The 19,579-nt window shown below is 42.9% G+C and overlaps 1 long non-coding RNA gene across 1 annotated transcript; it reads left to right on the top strand.

Moving 5' to 3' along the window:
* Nucleotides 1-2,057: 2,057 nt before the first annotated feature.
* Nucleotides 2,058-14,396, top strand: LOC120991899. Its single transcript, XR_005776853.1, has 3 exons — nucleotides 2,058-2,161; nucleotides 4,724-4,726; nucleotides 14,386-14,396. It is a non-coding gene; the product is annotated as an uncharacterized LOC120991899 (long non-coding RNA).
* The last annotated feature ends 5,183 nt before the right edge of the window (nucleotides 14,397-19,579 follow it).

The following is a 19,579-nucleotide window of genomic DNA, read 5'->3' as shown; positions in this document are numbered from 1 at the left end:
CTACAGTAATTGGTGGGGGTCGCAACAATCGGAACTATGAATTATTCCCTATCCCGTGGATAACATGGCACATTCCCTTGAGGTCTGCCTTCTGAGTACTATTCAAATATCAAGTTTTTCATACACAGTGAATGTTTTTTTCTGTTTTGTGGTCACCAAGCTGTCACATCAATGGGAAAATAAAAATGTAGTAGTTTCAGAATAAAATTTTATTCTCTTTTATTTTAATAAAAAAGCTTTTTTTTTTATGTCAAATATAACAGTGGAATCAGTTTGATTAGGCATAATTGGACTGTCTTGCAGAATAAAGTTACTGTCATTTGTACCAGTGAACTCCATAAAAATAACACCACGAAACAACGGTTTAATTGCGTTTTTTACCACTTCACAAACCATTTCTCAAGAAATAATATGGTACAATGAATAGTGTCATACACGCCAACTCATCCTCCATAAAACAATCACTCATATGGCTATAGCGACAGAAAGTAAAAAAAATAAATAAAATGATGTCTCTTGGAAGGGAAACACTATATATTTAGGGCTTGTTCACACGACCGTATGGCTTTTTCAGTGTTTTGTGGGCTGTTTTTAATGTTTCAGTAGTGTTTCCGGTTCCGTTCCGTTTTTCCGTATGGCATATACAGTAATTTCATAGAAAAAATTGGGCTGGGCATTACATTTTCAATAGATGGTTCCACAAAAACTAAACTGTCATGGAAGATATACGGAGTACATTCCGTATGTGTTCCGTTTTTTTGGCGGATCCAATGTCTTGAATGGAGCCATGGAATGTGATTTGCGGGCAATAATAGGACATGTTCTATCTTTGAACGGAAATACGGAAACGGAATGCATACGGAGTACATTCCGTTTTTTTGCGGAACCATTGAAATGAATGGTTCCGCATACGGAACAAAAAAAACGGCCTGTATATGGAATGCAAAAAACTTTCGTGTGAACAAGCCCTTAAAGGGGTATTCCCATCTTAGACATTGGGGACATATCACTAGGTATGCTTCCAATGTCTGATAGGTGCAGGTCCCACCTCTGGGATCCATACATATCCTTAGAGCGGAGCCCTCAAAGTGCAGGAGGGTGCATGCGTGGCCACCTTTCATTTATTTCTATGGGACTGCCAAAAAATCCTAGCACTGGCTCAGCTATTTCTGTCAGCCTCATAGAAGAGAATGGAGCGGTGTCTGCTTCCAATTCATTTCAGTGGGTCTTCTAAGCCAACCATGTTGCTTGGCTATTTTCAGCAGCCCAATATAAATTAATGGAGGGCGGCCGCACTTGCGTGTTGCGCGCTCCTGCACTTTGCTGGCTCTTTTCTAAGGATAAGTGAGGGTCCCAGAGAACCCGCACCTATCAGGCATTGGTGGCATATGCTAGCGATATGCCTCCAATGTCTAAGATTACATGACACTTTTAAAGGGTTAAACCTGCAGCAAAGTGAAATTATGCTTCAGTCTAATTTTCTATCAAGCAATTACATAATTGGCGTAATTTATGGCAAATTTGTATTTTCTTTTAATCCCTATATGTAAGCATTCTGTTCACTGTGAAAAATCATGGACTAGCTCATGCTATTACTATGGCCAGTTTTATAAGCCTTTGAAGACCCCATGTTACAGCTGAAATCTATGATTTCATGACTTGCCTAAATTCAGTGGGGTATATTTATTAAAGAGGACCTTTCATGGGTCCAGACATTATGAAATAAGTAGGGGGTTGTGTAGGGCATAGTTCATGGATGTAATATCGCTTACTACTGTGTCTGTCCGGCGCTCCGTTCCCCCGATGTGGCCCCCGTTCACTTTGCCTGATATGCTAATGAATAGCATCGGTACAGGGAGGAGGAGATGGCCGTGTTTCTCAGTGGGCGTCTCTTTCTCTCCGTGGCTGTGAGCGATCCAATCACAGCAGAGAGCGTCACAGCCAGGGGGAAAAAAAAAACACAGCAGGGGAGAAGGAGACGCCCATTGAGAAACACGGCAGTCTCCTCCTCCTTGTACCGATGCTATTCATTAGCATAGCAGGCAGGCAAAGTGAACGGGGGCCGGAGCGCCGGACAGACACAGTAGTAAGCGATATTACATCCATGAATTATGCCCTACACAACCCCCTACTTATTTCATAATGTCTGGACCCATGAAAGGTCCTCTTTAATAAATATACCCCACTGAATTTAGGCAAGTCATGAAATCATAGATTTCAGCTGTAACATGGGGTCTTCAAAGGCTTATAAAACTGGCCATAGTAATAGCATGAGCTGCGGTCCTCTTTAAACCCCATACTCCATTTTTCTGGTGTCAGAAAAGCACAGATTTTGGTTCAAGTCCCAATTTAACTTTGCAACTTTTCGAAAGGTTTTTTGCCGCACTTGCCACTCTTTAAAAAGTTGGTGGAGTGTGGGCTAGGTGGCCCACCACATTTAAGCTGGTAAAATGAAATCCATATCATTGGACCACAGATTGACTGGTGTGTAAAATGGTGATCTTAAAGGGGTTTTCTGGGTTCTTCAGCTAACTTGTGGAGAGAATACACCTTCAAGCCTACAACCCTGGGGTCCTTCCTTGCCCCCCAAAAGTAACAAACACTACTCAACTGTCCCATGTCCTGCTGCTGGTTGCTTGCATCCCCTGGAACCAGGAAGCGGCTGAGTCATGTGACTGCTGTGGCCAATCACAGGACTGGGCTTTCACAGAGGTTTGAACGGTACATCACTTGCAATTCAAACCTCTGTGACAGCTGATGACTGTGATTGGCTGCAATGGTCACATGACTCAGCCAGCTCCTGGTCCCATAGGGACTGGTATTGGCTGGGAACGGAGCTAGGGGTGGACAACCCCGTTAAACAGTACATAGCGTTTTGCTCCTTTGATTCTACAATCACGGCTGGGGTTATGAGATAGTATAGAGGAAGAACAGTGTTGGAGCATGTTTTCCTATATAGTTTGATGCATCGCGGCACAGCTGTATTATAGTGTATTTTATCTCTGAATTAGTCTAGCAGTTGGGTATTTCTTTCTAGGTATGTGCAGCTTAATGTTCAGGGATCTGAACCTTACAGAAGTGCCACACTTCAACAGACCATAATCATTTGTGATACATGGCAAGAAGAAGTCATCCTGTGCTGCTGTGTCTGTGCATGAATAATGAGGTGATGTATCTGAGGCAGAAAATCCAGTGTAATAGCATCTCCACCAAGACAGCGACTGAGGGATAGATTGATGATGTTACATCTAACAATGTGATGTCACAAGAACATTTAGACTAGAACCTTCAGGATCACAGGTGCATATCCATGAAGCAAACATGATTATAAAAAATAAAATGGCTGCACACCGTTATACATACAAACAATCGGGCTAAGAAATGGGGGTCATTCTAAATAAAAGTGGTACAATACCGACTATAAATGAGTCAATGGAAGCTCTTAGCGCACATACGTGTCGGGCCCACCTACCAGGCATCAAGGTGGCTTCCGCAGATGGTTCCCTAACACTAATAAACTGCCTCATCTGATGTCACAGATTGCATTTTACACATGTATGACAACATAATCCAATTCACAGTATCCCATTCATAGGCTGATGCTGTATGTAAATCTCAGATTTCAGCCATTATGGACGTCTACCAAGCATCAGGTTTTTGAACCTAAGCTGGTAAATTATGTCTCTCAGCACCAGGCTGTTTTGGCTTTTATATGTTCCCTTGGGAAGTAATTTATTCTGGGTCTTGCATTCAGTTTTCACGAAAAACTGCTTCTGTCTTCTTTTTCAGGTACCATTCTATCAGGGACCCAGCACTCTGCTGCCTGATCGTTTTGTATTAGGAAGCTGGAAGAAAATTCTAAATGGGGTGGAATTTAAAAAAATGCAGTTCTGCCATAGTTTTATGGGTTTGGTTTTTGCTGCATTCTTTATTTGGTGAAAATGACCTGTTAAGGCCTCATGCACACGACCGTTGTTGTGTTTCGTTCCGAAAAATGGGGTTCCGTTGTTCCGTGATCCGTTTTTGTTTCCGTGTGTCTTCCTTTATTTTTGGAGGATCACCAGACATAAAGGAAAGTAAAAAAAAGTCTAAGTCAAGTTTGCCATGCAAATGATAGGAAAAAAAATGACGCGGATGCCAATCTTGTGTGCCTCCGCGTTTTTTAGCGGTCCCATTGACTTGAATGGGTCCGCGAACCGTTTTCCGCGAAAATAATAGGGCAGGTTATATTTTTTTGACGGACTGGAACCACGGACGCGGATGGCAACCGGTGCATTAGCCGAGTTTTCAACAGACCCATTGAAAGTCAATGGGTCCGCAGAAAATCACGAAAAACGGCACAACGGACACGGAATAAAACAACGGTCGTGTGCATGAGGCCTAAGGCTGAGCTCAACTTCAGTTATTTGGTCAGTTATTTCCACCAGTTATTGTGAGCCAACACCAGTAGTGAAGCCTTCTCAGATCTAAGGTATAATGCAAAAAGCTGCAACTTTTCTGTGTTTTTGACCCGCACCTGGTTTTGGATCACAATAACTGATGGGTTATGAGGTGAACGCATTGCGCCCGCACTGAATCCGGACCCGTTCACTTCAATTGGGCTGTGTACATGAGCAGTGATTTTCACGCATTACTTGTGCGTTGCGTGAAAATCGCAGCAAGCTCTATATTTCACGCAACGCAGGCCCCATAGAAGTGAATGGGGCTGCTTGAAAATCACAAGCAAGTGCGGATGCGGTGCGATTTTCACTCATGGTTGCTAGGAGACGATCGGGATGGGTACCCGATCTTAATTATTTTCCCTTATAACATGGTTATAAGGGAAAATAATAGCATTCTTAATACAGAATGCTTAGTAAAATGTCCATTGAGGGGTTAAAAATATTAAACAAATTTAACTCACCCCATCCACTTGATCGTGTAGCTGATCTCTATTTTCTTCTTTCTTCAGGACCTGGCTAAAGGAACTTTGATGACGTCACTGCGCTCATCACATGGTCCATCACCATGTGATGGATCATGTGAGGAGCGCAGTGACATCATCATAGGCTTTTTAATCAGGTCCTGAAGAAAGTAGAAAGAAGAGGAGATCCACTATGCGATCAAGTGGATGGGGTGAGTTAAATTTGTTTATTATTTTTAACCCCTCAATGGACACTTTACTAAGCATTCTGTATTAAGAATGCTATTATTTTCCCTTATAACCATGTTATAAGGGAAAATAATAAAATCTACACAACACCGATCCCAAACCCGAACTTCTGTGAAGAAGTCTGGGTTCGGGTCTGGGTACCCAACATGCCGATTTTTCTCACGCGCGTACAAAACGCATTAAAACGCTTTGCACTCGTGTGGAAGAATCGCACAATTTCCCGCAACGCACCCGCATCTTATCCGGCCCTCACACACGACGCCCGTGTGAAAGAGGCCTAAGAGAAACAAAATAAGAGTCTTGAAGGTCTAATACCTCTTAATGGCTAATGTAATGTAACATCATTGACAGCACTAAACTAGGTTTCTGCTGACTAACATAGTACCAGACTTTTTCTTTTAATCCTTAAATAAAAACTTTGAAAAAATATATATATTTTTTGAATCGCCATATTCTGTACCCTATAATTTTTTTTATATTTACGTCTACAGAGATGTGTGGGGGGCTCATTTTTTGCAGGGCGATCTGTACTTTTCTTTGATAGTATTTTGGGGTGTGTGGCTTTTTGACATTGGTTGGAAGAGCATGACCAAGACATCCAAGTATTACCCTGGCCCCCTTATTCCCCAGACTTGTACCCAGCTGAGCATCTGTGGGACCACCTCTTCATTATGCTCGCCCTATCAGACTTCCTCCGCGCACCCTCCAGCAGCTGCGGGATGCACTGCAGTCAGCATGGCTCCAGATATCTACCAGGACCTTGTTGAGTCACTCCCAGCCCATGTAGCTGCTGTCCGTGCTGCACATGGTGGTTACTCTGGATATTAGCTGGTGCTAATAATGTACTTGACTGTGTACATGGAGACACTTACGAAAATGAATTATTTACATACAGTAGAACCCTGACTATATCAACTGGTCTGTTACAGTTTCTGGTGACTTTTCAGCATCCCTAGTGTTCTGCTACTGTTCCTGGTTGCCATTTTCATGCTTTATGTATTTATATTGTACAGTAATATATACATTTTTCTGGAACACTTAAAAATGTGAAAAGAAAGAAAAGACATTTATGAACAAATACTGTTTTCTCAGAAGAAAAAAAAAGCTAAAAAAAATTACAAAAATGAAATGACCTAAGTCTGCGCAGCTTCTACTGCTGTCACAAGCTCCATTCAGGTAGACTCAATGGGGATCTCTGTGGTAAGTCAAAGCTGGTATAAGTAGTGCAACGGAGCTGACTTTCACCATTGTTTCCATTACAAAGGAGAAACAAGAAGCAGTGTGAACAAAGCCTAATTCACTCCTGCTGGGGACAACCAATTACCTTTAGAGCTCCCTGAGGGATTTGTCTCTCACTGGCAAATCTGCAGCAGTGTAATTGCTGCATATCAAACCTGTTTTTGAAAACTGGGTAAGCACACCATAGGGGTCATAATAACAGCCATATTGGTCATTTTATCATCTTTCCAAAATATAGATGTAATAATTACCAGATGTCAGTCTTGGGGCAGTCACGTCTCATTTGGCGAAGAAAACCTGACATGGAAAAAAAGGTATGCTAAAAATGTGTCTAAAACTTTTACAACACAAAAACCAAGAAAAAAGTGGGTAACCTTTAAAATATAACTTTTATTAGTATATATCTATAAAAAGCCCATCTGTGAAATAGTGCAAATTTACGGGATAGAAATACCCCGATTTGGGTAGGTTTGTGGTTGTCTAGAGTGGGGGAAGGGGCTGCTGGGTCTCTGCCCCTATTACACACCCTAGTAAAATGATCCCTATCCAATCCACCGCACACCTCCTATGCCGTCCCTATGTCCTTCCCTAAACAGTGCAATGACTGCCCAGCTTCGTCCTGAAGGGGGAGGAAAGAGGGGGGAAGGAGACCCTAAATCACAAAATCAGCTACAGAAATAGTTGTGTACCCAGGTCCCTGGGACACACTCTACAGGGAGTGCAGAATTATTAGGCAAGTTGTATTTTTGAGGATTAATTTTATTATTGAACAACAACCATGTTCTCAATGAACCCAAAAAACTCATTAATATCAAAGCTGAGTATTTTTGGAAGTAGTTTTTAGTTTGTTTTTAGTTTTAGCTATTTTAGGGGGATATCTGTGTGTGCAGGTGACTATTACTGTGCATAATTATTAGGCAACTTAACAAAAAACAAATATATACCCATTTCAACTATTTATTTTTACCAGTGAAACCAATATAACATCTCAACATTCACAAATATACATTTCTGACATTCAAAAACAAATCAGTGACTAATATAGCCACCTTTCTTTGCAAGGACACTCAAAAGCCTGCCATCCATGGATTCTGTCAGTGTTTTGATCTGTTCACCATCAACATTGCGTGCAGCAGCAACCACAGCCTCCCAGACACTGTTCAGAGAGGTGTACTGTTTTCCCTCCTTGTAAATCTCACATTTGATGATGGACCACAGGTTCTCAATGGGGTTCAGATCAGGTGAACAAGGAGGCCATGTCATTAGATTTTCTTCTTTTATACCCTTTCTTGCCAGCCACGCTGTGGAGTACTTGGACGCGTGTGATGGAGCATTGTCCTGCATGAAAATCATGTTTTTCTTGAAGGATGCAGACTTCTTCCTGTACCACTGCTTGAAGAAGGTGTCTTCCAGAAACTGGCAGTAGGACTGGGAGTTGAGCTTGACTCCATCCTCAACCCGAAAAGGCCCCACAAGCTCATCTTTGATGATACCAGCCCAAACCAGTACTCCACCTCCACCTTGCTGGCGTCTGAGTCGGACTGGAGCTCTCTGCCCTTTACCAATCCAGCCACGGGCCCATCCATCTGGCCCATCAAGACTCACTCTCATTTCATCAGTCCATAAAACCTTAGAAAAATCAGTCTTGAGATATTTCTTGGCCCAGTCTTGACGTTTCAGCTTGTGTGTCTTGTTCAGTGGTGGTCGTCTTTCAGCCTTTCTTACCTTGGCCATGTCTCTGAGTATTGCACACCTTGTGCTTTTGGGCACTCCAGTGATGTTGCAGCTCTGAAATATGGCCAAACTGGTGGCAAGTGGCATCTTGGCAGCTGCACGCTTGACTTTTCTCAGTTCATGGGCAGTTATTTTGCGCCTTGGTTTTTCCACACGCTTCTTGCGACCCTGTTGACTATTTTGAATGAAACGCTTGATTGTTGGATGATCACGCTTCAGAAGCTTTGCAATTTTAAGAGTGCTGCATCTCACTATTTTTGACTTTTCTGAGCCTGTCAAGTCCTTCTTTTGACCCATTTTGCCAAAGGAAAGGAAGTTGCCTAATAATTATGCACACCTAATATAGGGTGTTGATGTCATTAGACCACACCCCTTCTCATTACAGAGATGCACATCACCTAATATGCTTAATTGGTAGTAGGCTTTCGAGCCTATACAGCTTGGAGTAAGACAACATGCAGAAACATAGAAACATAGAATGTGTCGGCAGATAAGAACCATTTGGCCCATCTAGTCTGCCCAATATATCTGAATACTATGGATAGCCCCTGGCCCTATATTATATAAAGGATAGCCATATGCCTATCCCATGCACGCTTAAACCCCTTCACTGTATTTGCAGCTACCACTTCTGCAGGAAGGCTATTCCATGCATCCACTACTCTCTCAGTAAAGTAATACTTCCTTATATTACTTTTAAACCTTTGCCCCTCTAATTTAAAACTGTGTCCTCTTGTGGTAGTTTTTCTTCTTTTAAATATGCTCTCCTCCTTTACCGAGTTGATTCCCTTTATGTATTTAAAAGTTTCTATCATATCCCCTCTGTCTCTTCTTTCTTCCAAGCTATACATGTTAAGGTCCTTTAACCTTTCCTGGTAAGTTTTATCCTGCAATCCATGTACTAGTTTAGTAGCTCTTCTCTGAACTCTCTCTAGAGTATCTATATCCTTCTGGAGATATGGCCTCCAGTACTGCGCACAATACTCCAAGTGAGGTCTCACCAGTGTTCTGTACAGCGGCATAAGCACTTCACTCTTTCTACTGCTTATACCTCTCCCTATACATCCAAGCATTCTGCTGGCATTTCGTGCTGCCCTATTACATTGTCTTCCCACCTTTAAGTCTTCTGAAATAATTACTCCTAAATCCCTTTCCTCAGATACTGAGGTCAGGACTGTGTCAAATATTCTATATTCTGCCCTTGGGTTTTTACGCCCTAGGTGCATTATCTTGCACTTATCCACATTAAATTTCAGTTGCCAGAGTTCTGACCATTCTTCTAGTTTTCCTAAATCCTTTTCCATTTGGCGTTTCCCTCCAGGAACATCAACCCTGTTACATATCTTTGTGTCATCAGCAAAAAGACACACCTTCCCATCGAGGCCTTTTGCAATATCACTTATGAAGATATTAAACAAAATTGGTCCCAGTACAGATCCCTGTGGAACCCCACTGGTAACATGACCTTGTTTTGAATGTTCTCCATTGACTACAACCCTCTGTTGTCTGTCACTCAGCCACTGCCTAATCCACTCAACAATATGGGAGTCCATGCTCAATGACTGCAGTTTATTGATAAGTCTTCTATGTGGGACAGTGTCAAAAGCCTTACTAAAATCTAGATATGCGATGTCTACTGCACCTCCACCGTCTATTATTTTAGTCACCCAGTCAAAAAAATCTATAAGATTTGTTTGACATGATCTCCCTGAAGTAAACCCATGTTGTTTTTCATCTTGCAATCCATGGGATTTTAGATGTTCCACAATCCTATCCTTTAATAGGGTTTCCATTAATTTGCCTACTATTGATGTCAGACTCACTGGTCTATATTTGCTCGATTCCTCCATACTACCTTTCTTGTGAATGGGCACGACATTTGCTAATTTCCAATCTTCCGGAAGGACTCCTGTTACTAATGATTGGTTAAATAAATCTGTTAACGGTTTTGCCAGCTCACCACTAAGCTCTTTTAATAATTTTGGGTGTATCTCATCAGGCCCCTGTGACTTATTTGTCTTCACCTTAGACAGCAAACTTAGAACATCTTCCTCTGTAAAGATACATGCATCAAATGATTTATTAGTCATCCTTTCTAGTGGAGGTCCTTCTCCTTTTTCTTTTGTAAAAACTGAACAGAAGTATTCATTAAGGCAGTCGGCTAGCCCTTTATTCTCTTCTACATACCTTCCGTCCTTTGTTTTTAATTTAGTTATTCCTTGTTTTAATTTCCTTTTTTCATTTATATATCTGAAGAATGTCTTATCCCCTTTTTTCAAAGACTGAGCTAGTTTTTCTTCTGCCTGCGCTTTAGAAGTTCTTATAACTTGCTTGGCCTCTCTCTGCCTAATCTTGTAGATTTCCTTATCTTCATTGCTCTGGTTTTTTTTATAATTACAAAATGCTAGCTTTTTATTTTTAATGATTTGGGCCACTTCTGCTGATTACCACAGTGGTCTCTTCCTTTTTTTGCTTTTACTGACAAGTCTAATGCAATTTTCTGTTGCCTTCAATAATGCACCTTTTAAGTAGTCCCATTTCTCCTGGACTCCATGTAATCCGTTCCAGTCTGATAAGGACTCATTTATGACTAATTTCATTTTTGAAAAGTCTGTTTTTCTAAAATCTAAAACTTTTGTTTTTGTGTGATGGGACTCTTTCACAGTTCTTATATTAAACCACACTGACTGGTGATCACTAGATCCCAAGGTTTCGCCTACAATGACATCATATACCGAATCCCCATTTGTGAATACCAAATCCAAAATGGCCTCCCTCCGGGTTGGCTCCTCAACCACTTGTTGTAGAGATAACCCCAGTAGGGAATTTAGAATATCTGTACTCCTGGTAGAACTTGCTATTTTGGTTTTCCAGTTTATATCTGGAAGATTGAAATCTCCCATAATGATAACTTCTCCTTTCATTGTCATTTTAGCTATTTCTTCAACTAGTAGATCATCTAGTTCTTTAACTTGACCAGGTGGTCTATATATCACACCTACACGAGTTACTGCATGGTTAGCAAACTGCAACGTAACCCAAACTGACTCTATGTTGGCCTCACCAACTTGTATTAGGTTAGATTTAATGCTATCTTTCACATACAGGGCCACTCCTCCTCCTTTCTTGCCTTCTCTGTCTCTTCTGTATAAAGAGTACCCTGGTATGGTTATGTCCCAGTCATTTCTTTCATTAAACCATGTCTTCGTAACAGCCACTAAATCTACATTCTCAGATGCCATTATTGACCCAAGTTCATTGATTTTTTTACCTAAACTGCGAGCATTTGTAGACAGGACTCTGAGCTTATCATTTCTTAACCTCTGTGCTTCTGACCTGTTCTGGCATTGTTTCGGGGGGCAATTGGACTCTTTTATTTTCACTCTTTTGCCCCCCCTTCCTAGTTTAAATACTCTTCCGCAAATTCTTGGAGTTGTTCACTAAGTACATTTGTTCCTTTGAGAGAAAGATGCAAACCATCTTTTTTGTACAGTTCCTTTCTATTCCAAGTAGAGCTATCATGAGAAACAAAGCCAAATCCTTGCTCTTGACACCATTTACCAAGCCATATGTTGAACTCCTTTATGCGCCTCTGCCTATCATTCTGAACATTATGCACAGGCAGAACTTCAGAAAATGAAATGGTGGATGCAAAATCCTGTACGTCATTACCAAGTGTGATAAAAGATTTTTTCACCTCTGACACTTCATTGCAAGCCAGGTAATTTGTACCTTGATGGACATTACATCCACGTCCCCTTCCTGCTTTGCTTGCTTAACAATATTAATAATACGTCTTCTATCTCTTCTAGCAGTAGCCCCAGGGAGACATCTCACAAAACCATTTTCTTTAAGCTCCACACTTCTTATGATTGAATCACCCAGCAACAGCTGCTTCCTTTGAGACTTCACTTTATCTTTTTTGTTGCATACATTAGACATAGGAGTCGATGGTTTCTCACCCTCTGTGCTTGAGTCCATATTCATGTTGTCCTTACATTCTGAGAGTGCTGCAAATGAATTATGGAGAACCACCGACTGTGGGACATGTCTTCTATCCACCACTCTAAGTCTTCCAGAACCTACATTAACCCATCTGCCATTTCTGGGGGTCCTCTGTGGCAGTGGTATTGCAGCAGTCCTAGCTGGAGTTTGTTTACCAGATAATTTAAATATTTCAGATTTCAAAAATGCAATTTCCTGCTGCAGTAAGGAGAACTGTCTACAGATCTGACAGCATCTGAATCTCCAAAGAGTGGAACATGAAATAAATGCACAACAATTCCTGCACTGAACCAAGTCTGCCATTTTAAAGAGGAGAAAAAAAAAAAAAAAAAAATTGTAAATTTAAATCAAACAAATGTTCCCTTTTTTTTTGTATTGTTTCCACCTTCCAGCCTACCTCCTGACTATCTCCTGCAATATCTCTTTACTGTACTTAATGTAGTACTTGAAGGTAGTACTTGCAGCTAATGAATTAGGCCAGATAATGACTCTGTCTCTATATATACACACACTGCTTCCCAAACTCCTCCCCCAGCAACAAATGTAACACCTTATTGAGCTAGGCTCATTAGCAAACGCACAATAGCAAACAGCTGACCAAATTCCTTACCTCTTTTCAAGCAATGGTCAGAGAAAAAAACAACACAGATGAGCCAGATGCAGACTCTAAGCCAATCTCTTGCAGTATGTCTTCAATCTCTTCAGTCTCCTGCAATATCTCTTTACTGTACTTAATGTAGTACTTGAAGGTAGTACTTGCAGCTAATGAATTAGGCCAGCTAATGAGTCTGTCTCTATATATACACACACTGCTTCCCAAACTCCTCCCCCAGCAACAAATGTAACACCTTATTGAGCTAGGCTCATTAGCAAACGCACAATAGCAAACAGCTGACCAAATTCCTTACCTCTTTTCAAGCAATGGTCAGAAAAAAAAAACAACACAGATGAGCCAGATGCAGACTCTAAGCCAATCTCTTGCAGTATGTCTTCAATCTCTTCAGTCTCCTGCAATATCTCTTTACTGTACTTAATGTAGTACTTGAAGGTAGTACTTGCAGCTAATGAATTAGGCCAGCTAATGAGTCCGTCTCTATATATACACACACTGCTTCCCAAACTCCTCCCCCAGCAACAAATGTAACACCTTATTGAGCTAGGCTCATTAGCAAACGCACAATAGCAAACAGCTGACCAAATTCCTTACCTCTTTTCAAGCAATGGTCAGAAAAAAACAACACAGATGAGCCAGATGCAGACTCTAAGCCAATCTCTTGCAGTATGTCTTCAATCTCTTCAGTCTCCTGCAATATCTCTTTACTGTACTTAATGTACTTAAAGAGGATGATGTGGTCAAAATACTCATTTGCCTAATAATTCTGCACGCAGTGTATACAAAGCTTGGATTAAAATAACCTTGTGTCCTGCATAATCAGGCACTCAGGTGTCACAAGTGATGTATACACCCAATTTCAATGGTATATGATCGATGCCAGAATCTATGCTTCCAAGACACCATATGACAGCCCGACGCGTTTCTCTGGTCTCACCAGGTCATCAGGGGCCTTGACATTGATGTCAGCAACAGAAAAAACATTTGGACTGTCCCTCCGCAGGAGGGGGTCAATTCAAGCAGGATACACAGAAATCAATAGCGAAAACTGTCATGGTATACATGTCACTTCACAGCCTCCCAATGAATTGGCAGTATAACAGTAAGCCACAACTACATAGGGCGGCTTGAACAGAAAAACACTTATCTTTGGGAGAGACAGTCAGTAGACATGTTCCCAAGATGGCAGGCCTCGCACCGTACTTCCTGCTAGCCTGATGGCTGGATCCCGCGTATGGCAGTACCTCTCCGACAGCCGCACTATTTAAAGCTGCCCGCGCTGTCCGGAGACCGCCCATCCTTCCGATCACATGGTCCATCCCGTGACCGCAATGTCATGGTCACGCGGGATACCATGTGATCGCAGGTCCTGCAACCACACTGCACCAGAATGCATTACATGGGGAGGTAACCAAATAGGGAGCGGGCCGGAGATGTTCCAACCCCGCCCACCTCTCCCACATACCCTGCGGAGGTATTAGATATTAACCCCCGTGGGGATAGAGCGGCAATATATGTGCGGGAGTTAACTTAAAGGGCAATGTGCCCCCATACCTATTATTGAACTAGGACATCAAATCCATATATTGGGGCAACTATTCCTCACCCGGTGGTGCCCGGACCATTGCCAGAGTATTTAAAGGCCAGTAAAGAGTTCAAGGGTTATGAACAAAGTCATTCACATCGTTCCCCATCCATCAGATAGGGATCTTACTGATGCATTTCTTGGTCATGAAATATTCAATAAAATAGAGATATGTCTCCACAGCAAGATAGACCTATATTTGGGGGCTGCGCAGGAGACTCTGGGTTATTTCAAATGAAACAGCCGAATGAAAGCTGTTCATTTAAACCTCTCGGCTGGACACTTTTTAGTTCAAAAATCCACCAAGTTTCTCTTTGAAGGATCTTTTGATCTCAATCCCCCCCCCTAGGAGGGGGTAAGACAGCTTCAATGCCCATGAACCAGACCCGTGAGTAGTCACCCCATGGGCCAATGTCACATGACGCGCCAGGGGGGTATCCCTCCCTTGACGTAGATCCCCCAAATGTTCCCCTATTCTCCTGCGCAGCTCCTGTCTTGGTTTGCCCACATACTCAAGTCCGCAGCCACACTGCGCCTGATATATTACCCCTCTTGTGCGGCAATTCACAAATTGTTTGATGTCATACATTTTATTAGTCACATGGCTCTTAAATGTGTGACCCTGTCTAATGTATGGGCATGCGATGCATCCGCCACAATGGTAAGAACCTTTAGGTGGTTTCAACCAGGTAGATGATACTGTAGTTGTCCCTGAGTAGTGGCTATGCACCACATGATCCCGCACATTATGTCCTCTGCGATAAGTAACTTGAGGATTGGGGGGCACCACTTTGGCTATGTCTGAGTCTAGCAGCAGTGTTCCCCAGTGTCTCATCAGAATTCTTTTGATCTCCTCTGCCCCCATATCATATGTGACAATCAGGCGTATCACATTTTTTTCTTCTTTACAAGATCCACTTTACAAGATCCACTGTTCGCAAGGAAGCTCCGCTGGTCCAAACATTTTTCCCTGGTTGAAAAACGAGAGAGTAGGGAATTAGGTGTCTCTCAGGATATCTTGCAGGACGTGCGCCTTCTTTTCAGTTTGTCTGATAGTAACCCACTAGATGGGAAAGGCTCCCTTTACATCATTAAGAAATAAAAGCACTAAGATGCCACCAGTGGGCGATCCTACTTGTGTGGATGTTTTTTTGCATCAGGTCCTCACAGATCTGGATCATTTGATGATACCTAGAAAGACATTTAACTGTACTAGAGAGGAACATCTGGCGCTAAGGAATCTGGAAAACGATAAAGATCTGACGATCAAACCCTCCGACAAGGGGGGCAATGTTGTGGTTCTAGACACCCCACAATATAAGGATATGTGTTTGAGGCTGCTGTCTGATTCTGAAACATATGAGAGATTGAAGGAAAATCCGACTAAACATTATCAATTACAACTTCACCAAATAATTAAAGAGGCAAAGGAATAAGGCCTCATCTCTCAGGATGAATTTACATTCCTGGAATGTCGATATCCCGTAGTAGCAACCTTCTACTCATTACCTAAAGTCCATAAGGGAACGTCCCCCCTTAAAGGACGACCGATTGTTTCAGGAATCAACAGCCTCAACCAAAATGTGGGGGTGTATGTGGACCAGATATTGGCCCCCTTTGTTAAGGCATTACCATCCTATACGAGGGATACCAGTGATTTACTGGCAAGGTTGGAGGGAGTAATATTGGAGGATGATTGCCTTCTAGCATCCATAGATGTGGAAGCCCTATACTCCTCCATTCCGCACGAGCTAGGCCTTAGGGCAGTGGAAGAATTCCTGACCACTAGGGGCTGCCAGTTTTCGAACCATAATGTGTTCGTTTTGAAGCTGTTGCAATTCACGTTGACATCTAATTTTTTTGTTTTTGACGGATCCTACTACCACCAGCTCAGGGGCACTGCGATGGGGAGCCCTTGTGCCCCATCGTATGCAAATTTGTTCCTGGGCTGGTGGGAGAGGGAGGTGGTGTTCACCGACCCCCCTAGCCTGCTCACCGAACCTGTGGTGATGTGGGCCAGATATATTGATGACATTTTCATTATCTGGCAGGGGTCGGTGAACACTTTCTCGCAACTAGTGGATATCCTCAACGCAAACAATCTGGGTCTGCGGTTTACATATGAGACATCCGCACAGTCCCTGCCGTTCCTGGACATTCATATTGATAGAGGACCTGAGGGTAATATTTGCATGGAGAGGTTTAGAAAACCGACGGCCACTAACTCGAGGGATCCCTACAGGACAATACATCCGTTTGAGGAGGAATTGTTCCACTATTCGGCAGTTCAAGGAACAGGCAGGGGATCTTCGTCAGAGGTTTCTTGCAAAAGGCTTCCCGGATTATGTGCTGAGAAAGGCGTACCAAAGAGCACTTACCTCGGATCGCACAAGTTTACTGCATCCGAGTGGATCTTGTAAAGAAGAAAAAAATTTGATATGCCTGATTGGCACATATGATATGGGGGCAGAGGAGATCAAAAGAATTCTGATGAGACATTGGGGAACACTGCTGCTAGACTCAGACATAGCCAAAGTGGTGACCCCCAATCCTCAAGTTACTTATCGCAGAGGACATAATGTGCAGGATCATGTGGTGCATAGCCACTACTCAGGGACAACTACAGTATCATCTACCTGGTTGAAACCACCTAAAGGTTCTTACCATTGTGGAGGATGCATCGCATGCCCATACATTAGACAGGGTCACACATTTAAGAGCCATGTGACTAATAAAATGTATGACATCAAACAATTTGTGAATTGCCGCACAAGAGGGGTAATATATCGGGCGCAGTGTGGCTGCGGACTTGAGTATGTGGGCAAGACAAGACAGGAGCTGCGCAGGAGAATAGGGGAACATTTGGGGGATCTACGTCAAGGGAGGGATACCCCCCTGGCGCGTCATGTGACATCGGCCCATGGGGTGGCTACTCACGGGTCTGGTTCATGGGCATTGAAGCTGTCTTAGGCTACTTTCACACTTGCGTTAGGAGCGGATCCGTCTGGTGTCTGCACAGACGGATCCGCTCCTATAATGCAAACGCTTGCATCCGTTCAGAACGGATCCGTTTGCATAACCATGAACAAAAAAAAAATAATTTTTTTTTGACTTTACATTGAAAGTCAATGGGGGACGGATCCGTTTGAAAATTGAGCCATACTGTGTCATCTTCAAACGGATCCGTCCCCATTGACTTACATTGTAAGTCTGGACGGATCCGTTTGCCTCCGCACGGCCAGGCGGACACCCGAACGCTGCAAGCTGCGTTCAGGTGTCCGCTTGCTGAGCGGAACGGAGGCCAAACGGAGCCAAACTGATGCATTCTGAGCGGATCCGCGTCCACTCAGAATGCATTAGGGCAGTACGGATCCGTTCGGGGCCGCTTGTGAGAGCCTTCAAACGGAACTCACAAGCGGAGCCCCGAACGCTAGTGTGAAAGTAGCCTTACCCCCTCCTAGGCGGGGGAATTGGTTCAAAAGATCCTTCAAAGAGAAACTTGGTGGATTTTTGAACTAAAAAGTGTCCAGCCGAGAGGTTTAAATGAACAGCTTTCATTCGGCTGTTTCATTTGTAAAATAACCCTGAGTCTCCTGCGCAGCCCCCAAATATAGGTCTATCTTGCTGTGGAGACATATCTCTATTTTATTGAATATTTCATGACCAAGAAATGCATCAGTGAGAACCCTTGAACTCTTTACTGGCCTTTAAATACTCTGGGCAATGGTCCGGGAACCACTGGGTGAGGAATAGTTGCCCCTATATATGGATTTGATGTCCTAGTTCAATAATAGGTGTGGGGGCACTTTGCCCTTTAAGTTAACCCCAGCACATATATTGCCGCTCTATCCCCATGGGGGTTAATATCTCCGCAGGGTTCCTAGTATGTGGGAGAGGTGGGCGGGGTTGGAACATCTCCGGCCCGCTCCCTATTTGGTTACCTCTCCATGTAATGCATTCCGGTGCAGTGTGGTCGCAGGACCTGCGATCACATGGTATCCCGCGTGACCATGATGTTGCGGTCACGTGATGGACCATGTGATCGGAAGGATGGGCGGTCTCCAGACAGCGCGGGCAGCTTTAAATAGTGCGGCTGTGCCGGCTGTCGGAGTGGTACTGCCATACGCGGGATCCAGCCATCAGGCTAGCAGGAAGTACGGTGCGAGGCCTGCCATCTTGGGAACATGTTCACTGACTGTCTCTCGCAAAGATAAGTGTTTTTCTGTTCAAGCCGCCCTATATATTTGTGGCCTACTGTTATACTGCCAATACATTGGGAGGCTGTGAAGTGACATGTATACCATGACAGTTTTCACTATTGATTTCTGTGTATCCTGCTCGTATTGACCCCCTCCTGCGGAGGGACAGTCCAAATGTTTTTTGTGTTGCTGACATCAATGTCAAGGCCCCTGATGACCTGGTGAGATCAGAGAAACGGGTCGGGCTGTCATATGGTGTCTTGGAAGCATAGATTCTGGCATCGATCATATACCATTGAAATTGGGCGTATACATCACTTGTGACACCTGAGTGCCTGGTTATGCAGGACACAAGGTTAATTTAATCCAAGCTTTGTATAGAGTGTGTCCCAGGGACCTGGGTACACAACTGTTGGTGTAGCTGATTTTGTGATTTAGGGTCTCCTGCCCCCCTCTTTCCTCCCCCTTCAGGACGAAGCTGGGCAGTCATTGCACTGTTTAGGGAAGGACATAGGGACGGTATAGGAGGTGTGCGGTGGATTGGATAGGGATCATTTTACTAGGGTGTGTAATAGGGGCAGAGACCCAGCAGCCCCTTCCCCCACTATCCTTTCTCCTCCCTAGACAACCACAAACCTACCCAAATCAGGGTATTTCTATCCCGTAAATTTGCACTATTTCACAGATGGGCTTTTTATAGATATATACTAATAAAAGTTATATTTTAAAGGTTACCCACTTTTTTCTTGGTTTTTGTGACGCAATTATAGGGTACCCAAATCTGATATCTAAGAATACCAGTTAATTGATAGGTTTTTGTGTAAAACTTTTACAATGTAAAAAAAAAAAATACAAATATGGGAGCAAATATATTAGCATATGTTTGGAATGAATAGTAAAGACATATTTATATTTTTTGCCACCATTTTACTGTGATTGCTGAAGCCAGTGTAAATAGAGGCATTTGGCGAAGAATACCTGACATGGAAAAAAAAAGTATGCTAAAAATGTGTCTAAAAACATTTACGATGCAAAAAAAATACAAATATGGG

Source organism: Bufo bufo, chromosome 2 (assembly GCF_905171765.1).
Source record: "Bufo bufo chromosome 2, aBufBuf1.1, whole genome shotgun sequence".
Lineage (NCBI taxonomy): Eukaryota > Metazoa > Chordata > Amphibia > Anura > Bufonidae > Bufo > Bufo bufo.
The sequence above is the reverse complement of the archived record's forward strand: the minus strand, read 5'-3'. Positions and strand labels throughout refer to the sequence as shown.